A 16,973-nucleotide genomic window follows, 5' to 3' on the forward strand; every position below is an offset into this window, starting at 1 on the left:
ATACAGTTTTTTCCTTTCTTAAAATGTGTATACAAAAAAAAAAATGTGTATACATTTTTTGGCACCGTGTGTGTGTGTGTGTGTGTGTGTGTGTGTGTCTATCTTGATACATAACAGAGGTAACACTACAGATGAGTAGGGAAAGGGCAGACATTTCTAATGATGCTAGAATAATTGTTCATTCATTTTGGGGAAAAAAAATCTACTGATTAAAAAAACTGAAAATGAATTACAGGTCTCTTTATTAAGAGACCTCTAAAAGTGGAAGAGTAAAACTTTAATTTTTGAAAAGAATATATTGGAGAAAATAAGAACTAGACCCACAACACAATCAAAATATTGGCAGAGGACGCAGACAGATAATTAACAGAGGAGCAAATAAATGGGTCAAGGAATATAAAAGATCTATTATCATAGAAAAGGAAATTAATATGAGATACAATTTCATACTCTCAGATTGAGAACATTTTAAATGTGTCAATATTTCATTGATAAGGATGTGAAAAATAGAGATGCATTACACCACTGTTAGAAGCATACACCGATATAGCAATTCTAAGAGGAAGTACGGCAAAATGTGGTTTTATTCCATCATTTTCTGTTAGTTTGACATATTTCATAAAATTCTGCATGATACCATAAAAATAGCTCTCTTTAAATTAGAAAATTAATAAACATGACCTATCCTTATGAATTAATCCATGTGTTTATCATGTCCATTTGAACATTTTTATTCATTCCTCATATAGATTCTTCATGTTTAGTATGTGCTGTTTTGTTAAAGTTGCCTCTTGTTAAAGGCAACACTGGAGACTTGTCTTGCAATTGCAATGCCTTATCAACATGCATCATTTCAGATTCACAAGTGATCTTACCCTAGTTAGAAAGTTATTTTTTTATTCTACAGAAAACTGCTCTCTTTTATTATGTGAACTTAGATTTTGAGCTATTGGTTTTGAACTATGAAATCTTGCTTTTTATGGGCTTATTCTTTCCCTTTGTTGCTAATTAGATTTTAATTCATATATTTTTCTTTAGCTATGTAAGCAAGTACTTAGACTTAAGGGAGACATTCACAGTACTATTATTACATATTATTAGTCAAATATCTATAAAAAGATGAATATGAAACCAAGTGATAGAATATCAGCACTCTCTCTAAAAAATAGCAATACCAAAAACAGTAACATAGTCTTATGAGAAGTTGTTTACAAAGTTAAAGTTAATGCATGTCGTCAAAGTAGTAAGAATGATATGGACAGGCACCTCTGGGAAAGAAGTATTTACAAAAAAAGGAAACTGAAATAGAGGACCTGAAATTTAAATCTATTTTAAATGTCTTATTTTTCTTCTGTTCAACTTGCACAAATATTTGAGATGAAAAGTGTGTATAAAAATAAACTTACACTAAAAATTTTCTCTCATCTCATCTATCACCCGCTCTCCCCCCAAATCTATTAAAAGACATTGGATAGCCTTCTATGCTAATACTTTGTTTGCCACTACTGGACGAAAGAGCACCACTGATCCTTAGCACAGTTTGTGAGGGAAGCACGAACACATTTACAGACTTTGTTTGGCTTGCATATAAATGTTGAAACATATTCTCCTAGAACAAATTGTGAAATGCACAGGGTTTCCTCCCTCCCCCATAGAAATGCACTGTTGAATCCCTGGATAAAATCCCATCTCTGCTAGAGAATAATTCTAAAGACAAGAAACTGATTATCGAAAATAAAATTTTGACAGCAAATAGGTGATGAAGGTAATGTTAGAATTACACTCACCTCAGGGTAGCACATGAGTTATGAAGGATGCAGGCTGAGTGTTAGTTCACCAGCAAAATAATTGAGTTCATTGTTATTTCCTTGTTTATTTACCTTATATTCTTTACTGCCTATGGTAAAGTTCTGTTTAAAAATTTTGACCAGGACATAATTATAATCACACACAATATTAAGGGTTAGGACAGGTTCTAGTTTACTATAGGGTTAGAGTGTTTAACCATCAAACAGGATAATATTCCTAAGGTCAATGTACAATGAATGAAATCAGAGTTGAAACTGAGAGGTCTCCACTCTTCATATGTAGAATATTTCCCTTTGTTGTGAATCTTGAAGGTACGGATTTTAGTAAAGAAATTTTCTTTACGTATATTCATTGGAGGACATTCAAAGTAATTAATTTTCAAATAAAGTAGCACTGAAGGAAAGAAGGAGGGTTATCTATTCTATATTTTTATAGTGGGTTGTGAGCTAGGCTGGACTACAGCAGTGTGGGGTTGATATTCTAGCACAGAAAATTATGACTATTTTGAAAAAAATACTTTAATCATGGATTCTATTACAACTCATGCCTAAATTATGGCAACACAGAGGCTAATGGCTACACAGGCCTAGAAAAATAAAAAGTGCAATCAGATAATATGGGAAAATTTATGCAAAAAGTAAGAATGATCCTGGTGAGGATAAAACATTCTCAGTGTGACAACCAGGATGGTGTGCCTAGTTCAGATTTTCTACTCCCTTCATGGATCACTGGCCTCTGAGGCCTAGGAAGCCTCTAGGCTATGTGTAGAGATTTTCTGTTTTCTCCACAGAATCTATCTTAGACTGAGCAAATCTATATAATGCCTACTGTTTTTACTGATTTTTGCCCAGATCCTGACTGTCACAGGTACAGATGAACTCAAGCCACCCCGGGGCTCATCTTGGGAACCCTGATGTATTTTCAAGCATGCTTCAAAACTCCAAAGATGCCATTATAGAAAAATGAATTACAATATTCATTAGAGGCTGGCAAACTATTTTTATTTTTTGCTACAGCTGAAAACAAAACCAACATATATTGTTTCATAGGCCCCTTGTGGATGGACCTATCTATATACAACTGCTGAGAATATGTTAGTCTTTTATTTGCATTTTAATTGAAATCCCGGGAACTTTAGCAAAAGAGGAACCTGTAAGTTATTGTTAATTTAAAGAAGGATTCCATATCAACAGAGCTATATTAAAATGCCAATATCTCATTCAAAGACTCAGTTTTGCCAAATGTAAATTCATAACATAAAATAAGGTAAAAATACCAATATGGGTCCAACAAAACACATAAAGATAAATCTCTCAATTTTCTTAACTTTTATACCACACCTTCTAGGATATTTAATGAAAAATATTTTGAATCCTAAAATTCCATACCATGTTTCCCCCAAAATAAGACCTAACTGGAAAATAAGCCCTAGCATGATTTTTTTTCAGGGTGACACCCCCTGAACATAAGCCCTAATGTGTCTTTTGGAGCAAAAATGAATATAAGACCCGGTTTTATTTTCGGGGAACACAGTATTAATAGAATTCTAGGTTAAAACTCCTGAAATTAGTATAAGCTTAATCAGTAATATAGTTTTTAGTTAACATAAAATCAATATACATAATATTGAAAAGTCTTTTTAGTACTAAATATTGGTGTTTTGTAAGCACCTAAGTTATTTAGTCACTTTTTTTCCCCCCAGCTATCCTTGGCATTATGGATTTAATACTGATAAGCCTGACCATTCCTGAGAATCATCAAAAGTCCCATTATGCCTAGAATACTGATATTTTACTGAGGCACATACAAATCATTTGTGCTAGTGAGGGATCCCAGATGACCCCTCCAGCTTTGTCTTTCTCAAAGCAGCCTCAGTCTTCTCCTTTGAGAATAATACACCACCATTCATTTCTATTCAAGCCCTGCAACCTCAAAGACAGCTGATAATAATGGCAATAGAAAGGTAAACAAAGCAATGTGTTTTACAAATAGGTTCTTCGACCAGTAAAGCAGAAGTTTGGGGTAATTAAGAAGTGCAGTGTTCTGTTTATTGAAGTGATTCAACCCCATTAATGTTCTCTACTGAAAAAAGGAAGGAAGGAAGGAAGGAAGGAAGGAAGGAAGGAAGGAAGGAAGGAAGGAAGGAAGGAAAGGAGAGAGAGAGAGAGAGAGAGAGAGAGAGAGAGAGAGAGAGAGAGAGAGAGAGAGAGAGAAACAAAGAAACAAAGAAAGAAACCAAAAATCTGTTATCATTAAGTACAGTGTTCAATACTTCATCAAATAAGAGTCAGGGATTTAGCCAAAGTTGAAGGGTGGTGGTGAATTTCAAATAAGACAGAGGCAACAAATATATGAAATTTCAATGCAGATTTTAGGGGCAAAACAAGGTCTTTGGTATATGTTTTCATGTAGTGACAGGTGAGAGAGGTGTTAATTCAGCTATGAGACCAACCATAACTGAGTATAAGTTGAACAAAGAACATTAGGAATCATTTGTATTTCTTTAACAGGAAGCATGGTAGACCAGCTTGTTACTTAGACATTTCTACTTGAGAAGAAACAGCCCAACAAGAAAAAAAAAAAGGAGTAAGAAGAAACAAGTTGTTAAGCACAAAAAAGTGGCCCACTGTAGAGAAAACATGCTGGGCAGGTATTAGACAGCAACTATCATCATTATACACTCATTACAGTTTCTAATTCAGGCAAGCTCATGGTTAAAAATTATATGGGGGTGATACACTGCTCTGTGTGTGTGTGTGTGTGTGTGTGTGTGTGTGTGTGTGTGTGTCTGTGTTTTAGTGGTAGATTTTATTTTATTTTTTAGCTTTATAAAGAACTTGAGTTAACACAATCATTAAATGTCCGTCCAATGGGGGGGGGTCCTCTATAATTCATTATACTTTACTGCATTTTATGAGTGGAATTATATGCTTTAATGGTATTTGCAAAATTGGAGGTTTGCAAAGGTCACAGGAAATGGTAAGATTGTATTATTTTTTAGAGCAAAGTAACATTCCATTATACTGTATGTATGTAACACCCCCTCTTTATCTATCTGTCTATTCATGGGCATTTTGGTTGTTTGCATATCTTGGTTATTGTAAGTAGTGCTGCAGGGAACATAGGGATGCATATATCTTTTTGAATTAGTGTTTTGGATTGCTGTGAATAAATACCCAGGAGTGGAATTGCTGGGTCATAAGGTAGCTGTATTTTTAATTTTTTGAGGAATCTCCAAACTGTTTTCCATAGTGGCTGCACCACTTTGCAATCCCACCAACAGTGCACAAGTGTTCCCTTTCCTCCACATCCTTGCCAACACTTGTTCTTTGTTGACATATTGATGATAGCCATCCTGACAGGTGTGTGGTAATATCTCATTGTGGTTTTAATTTGTATTTCTCTAATGAACAGTGATGTTGAGCATCTTTTGATATGTCTATTGGTCAGCTGTATGCCCACTTTGGAGAAATGTCTATTCAGATCCTCTGCCCATTTGTTATTTGGGTTTTCCTTCCTTCCTTCCTTCCTTCCTTCCTTCCTTCCTTCCTTCCTTCCTTCCTTCCTTCCTTCCTTTCTTCCTCCCTCCCTCCCTCCCTTCCTCCCTCCCTCCCTCTCTTTCTCTCTCTTCCTCTCCCTCTCCCTCTCCCCCTCCCCTTCCTTTCCTTTCCTTTCCTTTCCTTTCCTTTCCTTTCCTTTCCTTTCCTTTCCTTTCCTTTCCTTTCCTTTCCTTTCCTTTCTTTCTCTCTCTCTCTCTCTCTTTCCCTCTTTCTCTCTCTCTCTCACTTCCTCGCTCCCTCCCTCCCTCTCTCCTTCCTTCCTTCTTTCCTTCCTTCCTTCCTCTCTCTCACTTTCCTTCCTCCCACTGTCCCTCCCTCCCTTCCCCTCTCCTCTCCTCCCCTCCCTTCCCTTTTTTCTTTCTTTCTTTCTTTCTTTCTTTCTTTCTTTCTTTCTTTCTTTCTTTCTTTCTTTCTTCTCTCTCTCTCTCTCTCTCTCTCTCTCTCTCTCTCTCTCTCTCTCTCTCTCATTCGCTCGCTTATTTTGGTGTTGAGTTGTATGAGTTTCTTTTTTAAATAAAGTTGGATATTAACCCCTTATTAGATGTATCATTGGCAAATATCTTCTCCCATTCAGTAGTGTGTCTTTTGTTTTAATGATGCTTTCCTTTGCTGTGCAAAACCTTTTTAGTTTGATGAAGTCACATTTATTTACTTTGCTCTCCCTTGCCCGAGGATATATATTAACAAACATATTACTATGGGTAATGTCTGAGATCTTAATGCCTATATTTTCTTGTAGGAGTTTTATGGTTTCAGGTCTTACATTCGAGTCTTTAATCGACTTTGAGTTTATTTTTGTATATGATTTAAGAAGGTGGTCCAGTTTCATTTTTATCACGTACCTGTCCAGTGTTCCAAACACCATTTATTGAGTGGACTGTCTTTACCCCAATGTATATTCTTCCTTCATTTTTCATAGATTAAATGACCATAGAGGCATGGATTTATTTCTGGACTCTCTATTCTGTTCCACTGATCTATGTGTCTGTTTTTTATGACAATACCATGCTGTTTTGATTACTATAGCCTTGTAGTATAATTTGATATCTGGTACCATGATACCTCCAGCTTTGTTCTTTTTTCTCAGGATCGCCGTGGCTATTTGGATATTTTGTAGTTCCATATAATTTTGAGATTATTTGTTCTAGTACTGTGAAAAATGACATTGGTATTTTGATAGGAATAGCATTGCATCTATAGATTGCTTTGTGTATTACAGACATTTTAACTATATTAATTCTTTCGATCCATGAGCATGGTACATGTTTCCATTTATTTGTTACCTTGTTTAATTTTTCTCTTTAATGTCTTATAATTTTCTGAGTACAGGTCTTTTACTTCCTTGGTAACATTTATTTCTAGGTATTTTGTTTTTTGATGCAATTGTAAATGGGATTGCCTTTTAAATGTCTTTTTCAGATAGTTCATTATCAGTGTATAAATTATACAACCAATTTCTGAATACTAATTTTGTATCCTGTTATTTTACTAAATTCATTTATCAGTATAATGTTTTTAGGGTGGCATCTTTGTGGTTCGCCATATATAGTATCATGTCATCTGCAAATAACGACATTTTTGCTTGTTCCTTTCCCATTTGGATGCCTTTTATTTCTTTTTCTTGTCTGACTGCTGTGGCTCAGACTTCCAGTATTATGTTGAATAAAAGCAGTTTGGAGTCCTCTCTCATTTTGTCTTGATGAATCTGGTTAAAGGTTGGTGAATTTTATCTTTTTAAAAAACCAGCTCTTGGTTTCATTTATCTCTTGTATTTTTTTTCCTTCCCCATTTCATTTACTTCCTCTGATCTTTATTACTGCCTTCCTTGTACTCACTTTGGGCTTTGTTTGTTGTTCTTTTTCCAGTTCCTTTATGTGTAAAGATAGACTATTGATTTGAGATTTTCTTGTTTCTTGAGGTAGGCCTGCATTGCTATGAACTTCCCTCTTAGGACTGCTTTCACTGTATTGCATAGATTTGGGTTGCTGTGTTTTCATTTTCATTTGTCTCAAGGCATCTTTTGATTTCTTCCTTGATCTCATTGTTGACCCATTTATTTAATACTTATGTTTTTATCTTTTGCTTTTGTTATTCCTACTTTCTGGCTCTTGTCTTCAGACATCATTAATAGGTATTCAAGGAAAATAAAAACTATTGTCCAAGGGTTGAAAATATCAAAGTAACGGTAAATAGTCACTTTTTAGAAATTTCCTAAACTGACTTTTGAGAGACAGAAAGGTCAACCTGAGTAAAGTAAAGCTCAGAGTTTATCCTGTAGCAACAGAACAGGAAAGAAAATGGAGAAAGAATGACAACCCCACATGACTGCACCCACAGGCATAGCAGTGGAGAATCACCAGGGCAGAGGATAGTAGGTGCCTAGTGCACACAGATTTTCTCTAGCCTCATCAGAATTGTCCCAGCTGGGCACTTCTGCTTCTGCAATACCTTGGGGCAGTTATGATAAACTCCCTCACAGCTGAGGGTAAGACTCTCATACAGTGGTGAGATTTACAAGGGAAAGCTTCAGTTTGGGTACCTGAGAAGAAAATGAACAACAGCAAAAGCCACACTTTTATGCCTGTCTTCAACTAGAAAAAAAATTTGAACACATTCTAAGAGTATCTAATGATATAGTCAATAATTGCTCTTCAGAAAAAGAGAGAAAATACAGCAAAATACATGGGACTAATACACAAATAAAAGCAATTCCAGTGGAAGCAGAGGAATAAACTATTAGCTTGAAGAGAAAGGGTCAATATGAGATCACTGCATTTTTCTACTATACAAATTATATAGAGCTGTAAAACGTACATGAACAGAATCTTGACTGTATTTATCATTATATTTAAAAAATGAATTAGTCACATTTTCAATAGCTATGGTTAAAGACCAAGGACTTTTGCCACCCAAACTAAGATTTATTTATTACTCTGATATTCCAAAGTATCTTAAAAGGCGTCATTTGAGGCAATATTTTAATGTTAATCCTAATTATCTTTTTAAAGATCTAAAAGAACATAGGAATTACTGTCAGTGAACATTTACTAAATACAAAGTAAATGCATGGCATTGTATTGAATGTATTACTCATATTGGTGAGTTATAGTTCCAATATTTTCATAGTGTACAAATTATTTTATATACAGTTTTCTTTTTTAATACTAAAGTAACTAAGGAATTCATGGAACAATTAAACTGCTCCTTTTATTATTTTTATTAGTATTATTATTTCAATCTCTCACACACAAACATTGTTGAAGGTCTAAAGGGTTAATGAGCACTATTTTTATCTAAAACTTAAAAAAAAAATAAAGTGAATATTTACCAAATATCCAATATTTATAAAGCAATATGCTTAATACTGTGAACAATTACCTAACTCTTGATCTCTCTATGTATCTTACAATCCCTGCTCTGCAGATTTAATTCCATTTGATGAAGTGTTAGGTATGATAACATGATAAAATAATTTAACGATGTAAGTCAGAAAAGAAATATTGACCAGGCAAGTGGCAAAGAATGTCTATGTTCCAAATTTAGAGAAGGAAGAGTTCATTTGAATTGGGAAAGCTGGGAAGATGTCGAGTAGTTTGTTATTAATTGGAGGGGGGACATCAATTAATAGGAGAATCCATGTATAGGGAGGAAATGATCAGTTATTTTGTGGCTTAAAGTAGTTCAGGGGAAACTTAACAATGCAGTCACACCTTAGAGAATAAAAGAGATAAAAGAAAACTTTTAAAGCAGATAGAATGTGAATAGTTTACATTATGTGGACCATAAAGTTTATGTAAGTCCTCAATTTATTGTGAGTACTCCAAGGAAAAGTCCTTCTCAAGAGTGAAGGTTGAAATTATACATGTTGTAGGAGAAATGACTGTAATTCTTACTTTATAGTGGAATCCCTACTTATGATACAGACATTAAAATGAGAAATAATACAAGAAAATGATGATTTAGAGGTAGAGCGTGCATGATCTATTTATCTCCACATTGGTGTAGGGACAAGTTGGGACCATAATAGGTCAAATGATGTCTGTGAGACAAAATGAAAGAAAGAAATAGTGAGTATGTAAAGTGAGAAAAATAAAATTGAGACAATTGGAGGTGATCTTTGTATGATACCAATTGAGGGTTTGTTTGTTTTTTATCACAGATGCTTTTACCAATTTAATTAGCTGCAAAATATGGTAACAAAGACAACTCAGATTTATTTTAATTGGGAATATGGGATAGTAATTCAGATTGGTTTGAATTCTAAAGGAGTTAGAGCAAGGGTGAGTGTAAAAATTGAAAGTACTAAAAAAGGTGGACATTGGATTTTAGCATTGCAAAAACATGCAAAAAGAAAGATAAGAGACAAGTTTTGGAAACTTGCACTAGGCCCTAGGAAAACTGACAAACCCAGAAATAATTTAAAGGCAACAGATTTTGATTACCAAGAGGGTAAAAACTGCCATGTTCACCAGTGTATTTCCAACACAAAGCATGGTATCTGACACTCTCTGAACCTTCATTGAATGAGTGATTGATTTCCTGTATACTAAACTACTATATTGGTGCGTCCCATCTTTAAGCATTACCCAGAGACGTTAATAAGTGGTAAAGGTAACTGCAATGACTACCTCAGTCCAGGCCTAATCCACAGCAGAGCTGTGAACAACAATGAAACATCAAACATGACCCTGTTGTGACATGGTTTGAACTTATCTAAAGTTCAAATATGATACTTCTAACCTTGGATACAATCTCAGAATGATGCAATTTATAAGTAGCAGATTTTTTTAAAAGAAGTATTTATCATGCAAGAAAAAGGATAACATTCCTTCAAGAATAAAAATCAGTCAGCAGGACCTTCTTAATGAGAGTATTTATATCCTGTTGTTTTCAGTTTAAATGTCAATGTTCATACATATAAACATTTGGAAAAACAGGTTTCAGTAGATCATGCTATGTAAAGGTCACACAAGACCTTGCAAATATCGTTGCATCTCTAACTAATCCAATTCATTTTTTGACTTCAAATATCAAATTATATCCCTTTCTGCCATGCAGAATTTTGAACTTTTGATAGTGGATCCTAAAAATTTTACATCCTTTTATTTTTTAAGAGCCTATATGAAGCCATATGCAATTAGCATATGTTATATTTTGGTATATGCTCTGTCAACATCAGCTCTCTGATCAACAAGGCTCCCTAACTGTTGAATCATCAAAACACTACAGCAATATTTTACCACTTCAGTTATGCATAATGTAAAGTAATATGCATGCCTGCCCTCTGTAAATATGAGAGGCAATTTGTTTGCCTCCACATTTTATTTTGCTTTCAGGATTACACTGCTCACTAACTTCAACAAAAGAAATATAATAAGAAATATAGTCTCACAATATCACAGCTTCCATCCATCAGTAGCAAAAATTCTCAATCTTAACACCAGTACCATAACATGAATCTCATTATGGTAATTCAGTGATCATGTATGGATCCACACTTTCAAGTATATATAAGAGAATATAAAACAGAAGTTATATAGATAAGCAACCAGATTAACGAAGTTGTTGTCAATAATGTTAAAGGATATGTTAGAAATCATCTAATGTAACCTTACTACCAATGAAAACAATGTAAGCTCAGAACGTACATGATTAACTCAAGGTCACACAGGGAGTTCGTAAGTCCTAGAGAATTCCCTGTTCATATTTCTTAAATAAATATTCTTGCCATTATGCTATGTGTGTTATACTGATATTAACTACCAACAAATCAGCACTAACTACAATTTAAGAGCTTTAAAAGAACTAAATTGAAAATATTTTGAAAGCTCATCTTGCTGGCATAGTGAGAGATGGGGTGGCATCCAAGGTGGCTTAAAGAGTAACCGAGTCTGAACTAGATTACAGGCACGTGAGACATATGCCGGAGATTTATGAGCAAAAGAAGTGTCAAAAATAGATTTTTGGCAAGATTAATTTACAGGAAAATGTGGAGAAAATCTCGCTATCAGGGAGGTTGAAATTAGAGAATTGCACATACAAATTCATTAGCTAAAATAAGGTTCTGTGATTTGAAGTTTCCAACGGAAATAATTCCTCAGTAATTATATACACTGAAATCTACCTTTAAAATAATGTTTAGTACTAGTCATGACCATCTGGGACTTACTAAGTACAGAGTATTCCAAACACCACTGATATAATGTGCTATAAGTGAGGACTCCATAACTGAGGCTCCAGGCTGTCAAGTGCTGTATCAGTACATCTGTTACCCCCAGGACAATTTTAGGGCTTTGGAATTTTGTAATAATGTTGATTACAAGGATCCAAAGACTGTTGCCAGCACTGGGGTTGAGTTGTGGGATGCATGCTGCCCCCTGCCTTGGGCAACAAATCCATTAGATAAACCCAAGTACCTGATTTTTACCTAGCCTTGAGTCAACACAGGTTTGTGCTATCCCACACAATGGAATTGGAGCAGTAGTTTTTTCTCTTTGTTTTGGTTTAGTTTTCTAAGCAAAAGGCAGTCTCCCATCCTATCTTGAATATAAAATTCATGCTGTATGGAGTTACATAGTTTCACTGGATTAGTAAATGGTACAGCCTAGTAAATGTTGTTATATGCATTCAAAAAAGAAGGATTTCAAAAACAAGATTTGTTCCTATGAAATACCTACCGTTGGAAATACATACCAGTGAAGAGTCAAACTTTAGAATTGGATAGCAAATGAGAAACAGAAACTCATAGACACAGACAATGGTTTGGTGGTTGCCAGAGGGTAAGGGGGGTGAGGGGTGGGGGGTGGGAGATGAGGGTAAGGGGGATCGAATATATGGTGATGGAAGGAGAACTGACTCTGGGTGATGAACACACAATGGGATTTATAGATGATGTAATACAGAATTGTACACCTGAAATCTATGTAATTTTACTAACAATTGTCACCTCAATAAATTAAAAAAAAAAAAAAAAAGAATTGGATAGCCTGGGTTTGAATGTCTACTCTACCACTGACTAGCTGAGTCACCTGAGTACTTAAGCCCTTTGAACCTTGGCTTTTTGCATCTGAAAAAATGGATGGAAGTGTGACATTTTTGCAAGGAGTATCATTTTCCTTTCTGTTTGAAGAACTGACTTTAGGCAATCATTAAGAGTAATTCTGGTTAGTAACAACTCCTTTTAGTTTTCCTTCACTGGAGAATAACAGTATTTGCCCTGCATTCCTGAAATAGTTTTGCCACCCCTTTTGAGCATCTGAAAAATGTTGTTATACTTCCTCCTGACCTTCATGTTTCAGAAGAGAAATGACTGTCATTCAAATTGATGTTTCTCTATATGTAATGTGTCATTTCTCTCTGGTTGTTGTCAAGATTTTGTTGTTGTCTTTAGTCTGCATAATTATTATGATGTGTATTGGCATAGATTTATTTGGGCATATTTTGTTTTGAGTTCACCCAAAACTTTATTACTGTGCAGGTTTATGTCTTCTACAAAAGTTGGGAAATTTTCAACCATTGTTTTTGGTAATATTCTTTTACTCCCACTCACTTTACTCTCCTTCTGGAACTCTCATGAAGCAAGTGATGGATCTTTTGTTATTGTACCAAAGGTTTCAAGGCTGTTCTTTTAAAATTATTATTCTGTATTCTCTCTTTTCTTCAGACTGGGTCAATTCTATTGCTATGTCTTCAAGTCCACTGATTTTATCCTCCGTCATCTTCACTCCACTATTGAATCCATACGACAAGTTTTCTTTTTTACTGTGGCTACTGAATTTTTCAATACTATACATTCCATTTTGTTCTTTTTGTAACCTCTAATTCTTTGCTGAGATGTTTTTCATTTATTTTAAAAGATGTTGCATTTGAATGTTAAAGTATTTTGATGACTGCTGCTTTAAAATCCTTGTCAGATAATTTCAACATCTGATTCATCTTGGTGATGACATTAGTAGATGTCTTTTCTCATTCTAGTTGTGTTGGGGTAACCGACCGAAAATGGTGGCCCAAGCGGAGAGAGAAGTCCCCAGCCTAAGCCCCAGCCCACTTCCGCATAACCCCCTCCAAGCCACACCCCGAGCCAATCACCAGACGACACCTACCCCTTCCCCCACTCAAGGAAGTCCCCAACCCATAAAAATCTGCTCAAAACCTTGCTAGGGGCTCAGTATTTGGGAAAGATCCCATTGAGCCCGCTGGCATAATAAAGTTGACCTACCTAACTCTTTGAGTGCTGTTTGGGTTCTTTCCGGTCCTGGTATCCATAACAGTTGTGGTTTTCTTGGTTCTTAGTATGATGAGTGACATATTGGACATTTTGTCTATTATGTATGGAGCGTCTGGATCCTATTCTTTTATTTCAGTTAGCAGTTACCTTATATAGTTTTAGAACACAGGTCCCAGTCCTGCTGTGGTTCTAAGGACAGTTCTATAATCAGCGCCTTTGTGGTGTTGTTATGATCTGCTTGGTTAACTGGTGGTGTTGACATTTGCAGTGGTCTCTACTGGTACTGCCTGCGGAGGCAGAAAGAGTTCTCCAGGATGGGGTACCTGGTGTCTCTAGCTGCAGGAGGGGTTTCTCAGACCCATGAGGTCAAAGGGGCTTCTTGGGCTGGGGTTCTTGTGGCAGAATCCTTCTGCTGGTATTCTCCAGCTAGTGCAATGTCTCTGGAAAGGGGACCCTCCTGGCACCGGGTCAAAGAGGCTTCCAAGGCCAGACACCTCTTGTGGTGGGCAGGCTTACCAATGCCCTGCAGTGGCCCAGGTGTCTCTGGGTGCAGGAGGGAAGTCACTGGTACATAAGGACAAAGATGCTTTCCGGGTCATGTTGCTTGTTGTGGCTGTGCCCCTCTTGTCATTTCTGTCTATCCACCCTGGTGTCTCACTGTGGGAAAAGGGAGTTTCGGGGCTGCAGGCTTTCACGGGCAAGATACTTGTTGTGGCAAAATCTTCTGCCTATGGGGGACAGAGAGTACTTCCAGGCTGGTAGCTTGTTGAGGGGGGAAGGGCATCTCCTTTCCAGTGTTCTGTAGCTGCCCCAGTATCTCTGTGCAGAAGACAGCATCCTCAGCCCACAGGAACAAAGAGTTTTCCTGGTCCAAGCCACTTATTGTGATGGAATCCCCGGTGCTGGTGCTATGCAGCCACCTGAATATTTTTTGGAGTGGAGGAGGGAGTCTCTGGCCTGTAGGAACAAAGAGGCTTCCAGACCAGGCCACTTTCATGGCAAGGTTCCTCTAATCGATACTGCCAGCTTTCTCTGTATCTTTCAACAGAGTAGGGTAGCGTTAGGTCCCAGGGAAGGAGAGGCTCTTCCCTTGGCTGCTTATCACTAGTAGGGCTCCTGTTCAATATACCTTGCCAGTTGTACTTGGCTCATCTGGTATTGTCAGAGAAACTCCTATTCAATTCAGGGGAGGAATGAGCCCACCTCAGCTGCCTTCTGGTACTAGTCTGGGGTGGGATGTACCAGGTCTGGGTTACCTTCTTCTGTTGGATGAGGGTACGTGGGACAACTTGCTGTTGTTTACTTTCCTCTACTTGTAGGGTCTCCCAATTCTTTTGCTTTCTGTCAACCACCTTTCACAGTTCTCTTTTGATCACCTCTTACATTATCTCTAGGGTTTATTGTGGTTCCAAGCTAGGAAAAGCAGGGGAAAATGAGTCTATGCCACCTTGTCTAAACAGGGTCTCCATCTTGTTGGAATATGATTTAATGGGTGATTCTCATAACTGTTTTTTTCAAATGCATACAACATAAACAAAAGATATTATAGGATCCAATCTGCATTCAATTGTATCATGCTGAGCGTAGGGTAGCTGCTGACTGCTCAAATTACAAGTAAATAAATGGCAGCCCTTGAAGTTAACAAAGAAAGCATCAACTACACCATGTGATGAGTAGAAAGACTATATTTGGCTATGTTTTTAAACTATATATTTAGCATTTATGTTCGTAACTGAACTAAAAATATGCCTGCAAATATTTCAGTTCAGCGAAATATGTGAAACTTTAACATGTATATTCATTTTCCTGTTTTATTTTATGAAAATATGTCAAAACTATGTAAAAAATCCCCACTAGCCATAAATATATTGAATGCATGCACGCGCACACACACACACACACACACACACACACACACAAACACACACACACTAATTAATTACACACATACCTAGTTTGAACAAGTTAGGAATACAATATGCAGCTAACACTGCCTAATTAATAGTTTGTACGAGTGTTTTAATCTAGTTCAAGGCTGGATATTAATGAGAAACCCAAACCTTGAGTCAAACACATTTAGTTTGAATAGGAAAATACATTACAACAATCCGTTTTTTCAATAATTAGAATTTTTTTTACTAAAGGAAACAACAATACATAGCAAATAACTCATTATTTTAGAAGGTTATACTTTCCAAATTCCTCCCAATTAAATGTTGGCCAAAAATATTTTTAAATGTTTTAACACAATTGAATATCAAGTAATTTTTGCTGAACCATTTCTTTTTTTTATGTTAGATATTTTATTCTAAGCTTTTCATTATGGTTTACACAAACTTTCATAATCTTGCTTCCACATTTTTATTTACTTTTAATTCCTTCTTCAATTCAGGCACAATTTTTTAGCCATTCTCCCCAATCCCCCAAGTCAGAGGCCCTTTTATGTGTATGTAACTTTGGTTTTCTGTCTCATGTCATTGTATATGAAACTCAAAAGTCTTTTTAATCATCTTTGTTTTTCTTCTAATGTCCTAGTGCTCCAACACAGACCACAGCACATAGAAATTCCCAACAGAGTCTTGTTAAATGTAGTGGTTTTAGACAAGTAAAAGGGTAAGTAAAAAGAAAATTATGAGACACGAGTTTTTTTGTTTTTGTAGAATCGTAGTTTAAATTCAGTGAGGGGTATTAACGACGCTGCATAAATGACTTCCTATTTCACTGAAGTGTTTAATAAGGCCTTTAAAACAGTACTTCATCGCATCCTGCTCTTCAGAGCAGCATTTGGGACTCTTTCTTTATGCCTAATAACTGATACATAACAACAGGATTTTTGGTTTGCATAAGGACTTCAAAAGGAGAGTTGGCTAAGCTATTCGTACATTTTCCTTTATATTTGGGATGATATAATTTTATCTTATTATGTTTGCAATTTACAGTCGTATATTGTCAACTGCCTTATTTACTGACAAGTATGAAGTTTATCCTTTATAAAGGAAACCACATACAAAACCTTAGATGATGTAACAGAATGAACCAGTCATTTTTCTTTTCATATCCTTATTAAAATTGCTATTTGCAAAGACTTTAAATTACTGGTTACTTTTTCTGTGTTATAATGTTGGGCAGGGGCAAAATATACATTTCATGTTTTAATACTCGGTATTGATGCATTCCTAATCCAAAGTTACATCATAAGAGGAACAAAAATATATGTGCAGCCTTTGAAACACGTTTTTGATTGTAATGATTTTGAAAATTGAGGAATCAAACAATAAAACTCAGAATTCTGTCAAAATAATGAGGAACATGGAGCACACCAAGCGAGACAGATATTTGGGAAGCCCTTCCCAGCATATACTTTTTCTCCCTTTGCT

General features: G+C 35.9%; 1 protein-coding gene across 1 annotated transcript in view; it reads right to left on the reverse strand.

Moving 5' to 3' along the window:
• DMD (dystrophin) overlaps window positions 1-16,973 on the reverse strand; it is a 2,125,071-nt gene that overhangs the window by 2,047,907 nt on the left and 60,191 nt on the right. The window lies entirely within an intron of this gene.

This window comes from Rhinolophus sinicus, chromosome X, assembly GCF_036562045.2.
Source record: "Rhinolophus sinicus isolate RSC01 chromosome X, ASM3656204v1, whole genome shotgun sequence".
Taxonomy (NCBI): Eukaryota; Metazoa; Chordata; class Mammalia; order Chiroptera; family Rhinolophidae; genus Rhinolophus; species Rhinolophus sinicus.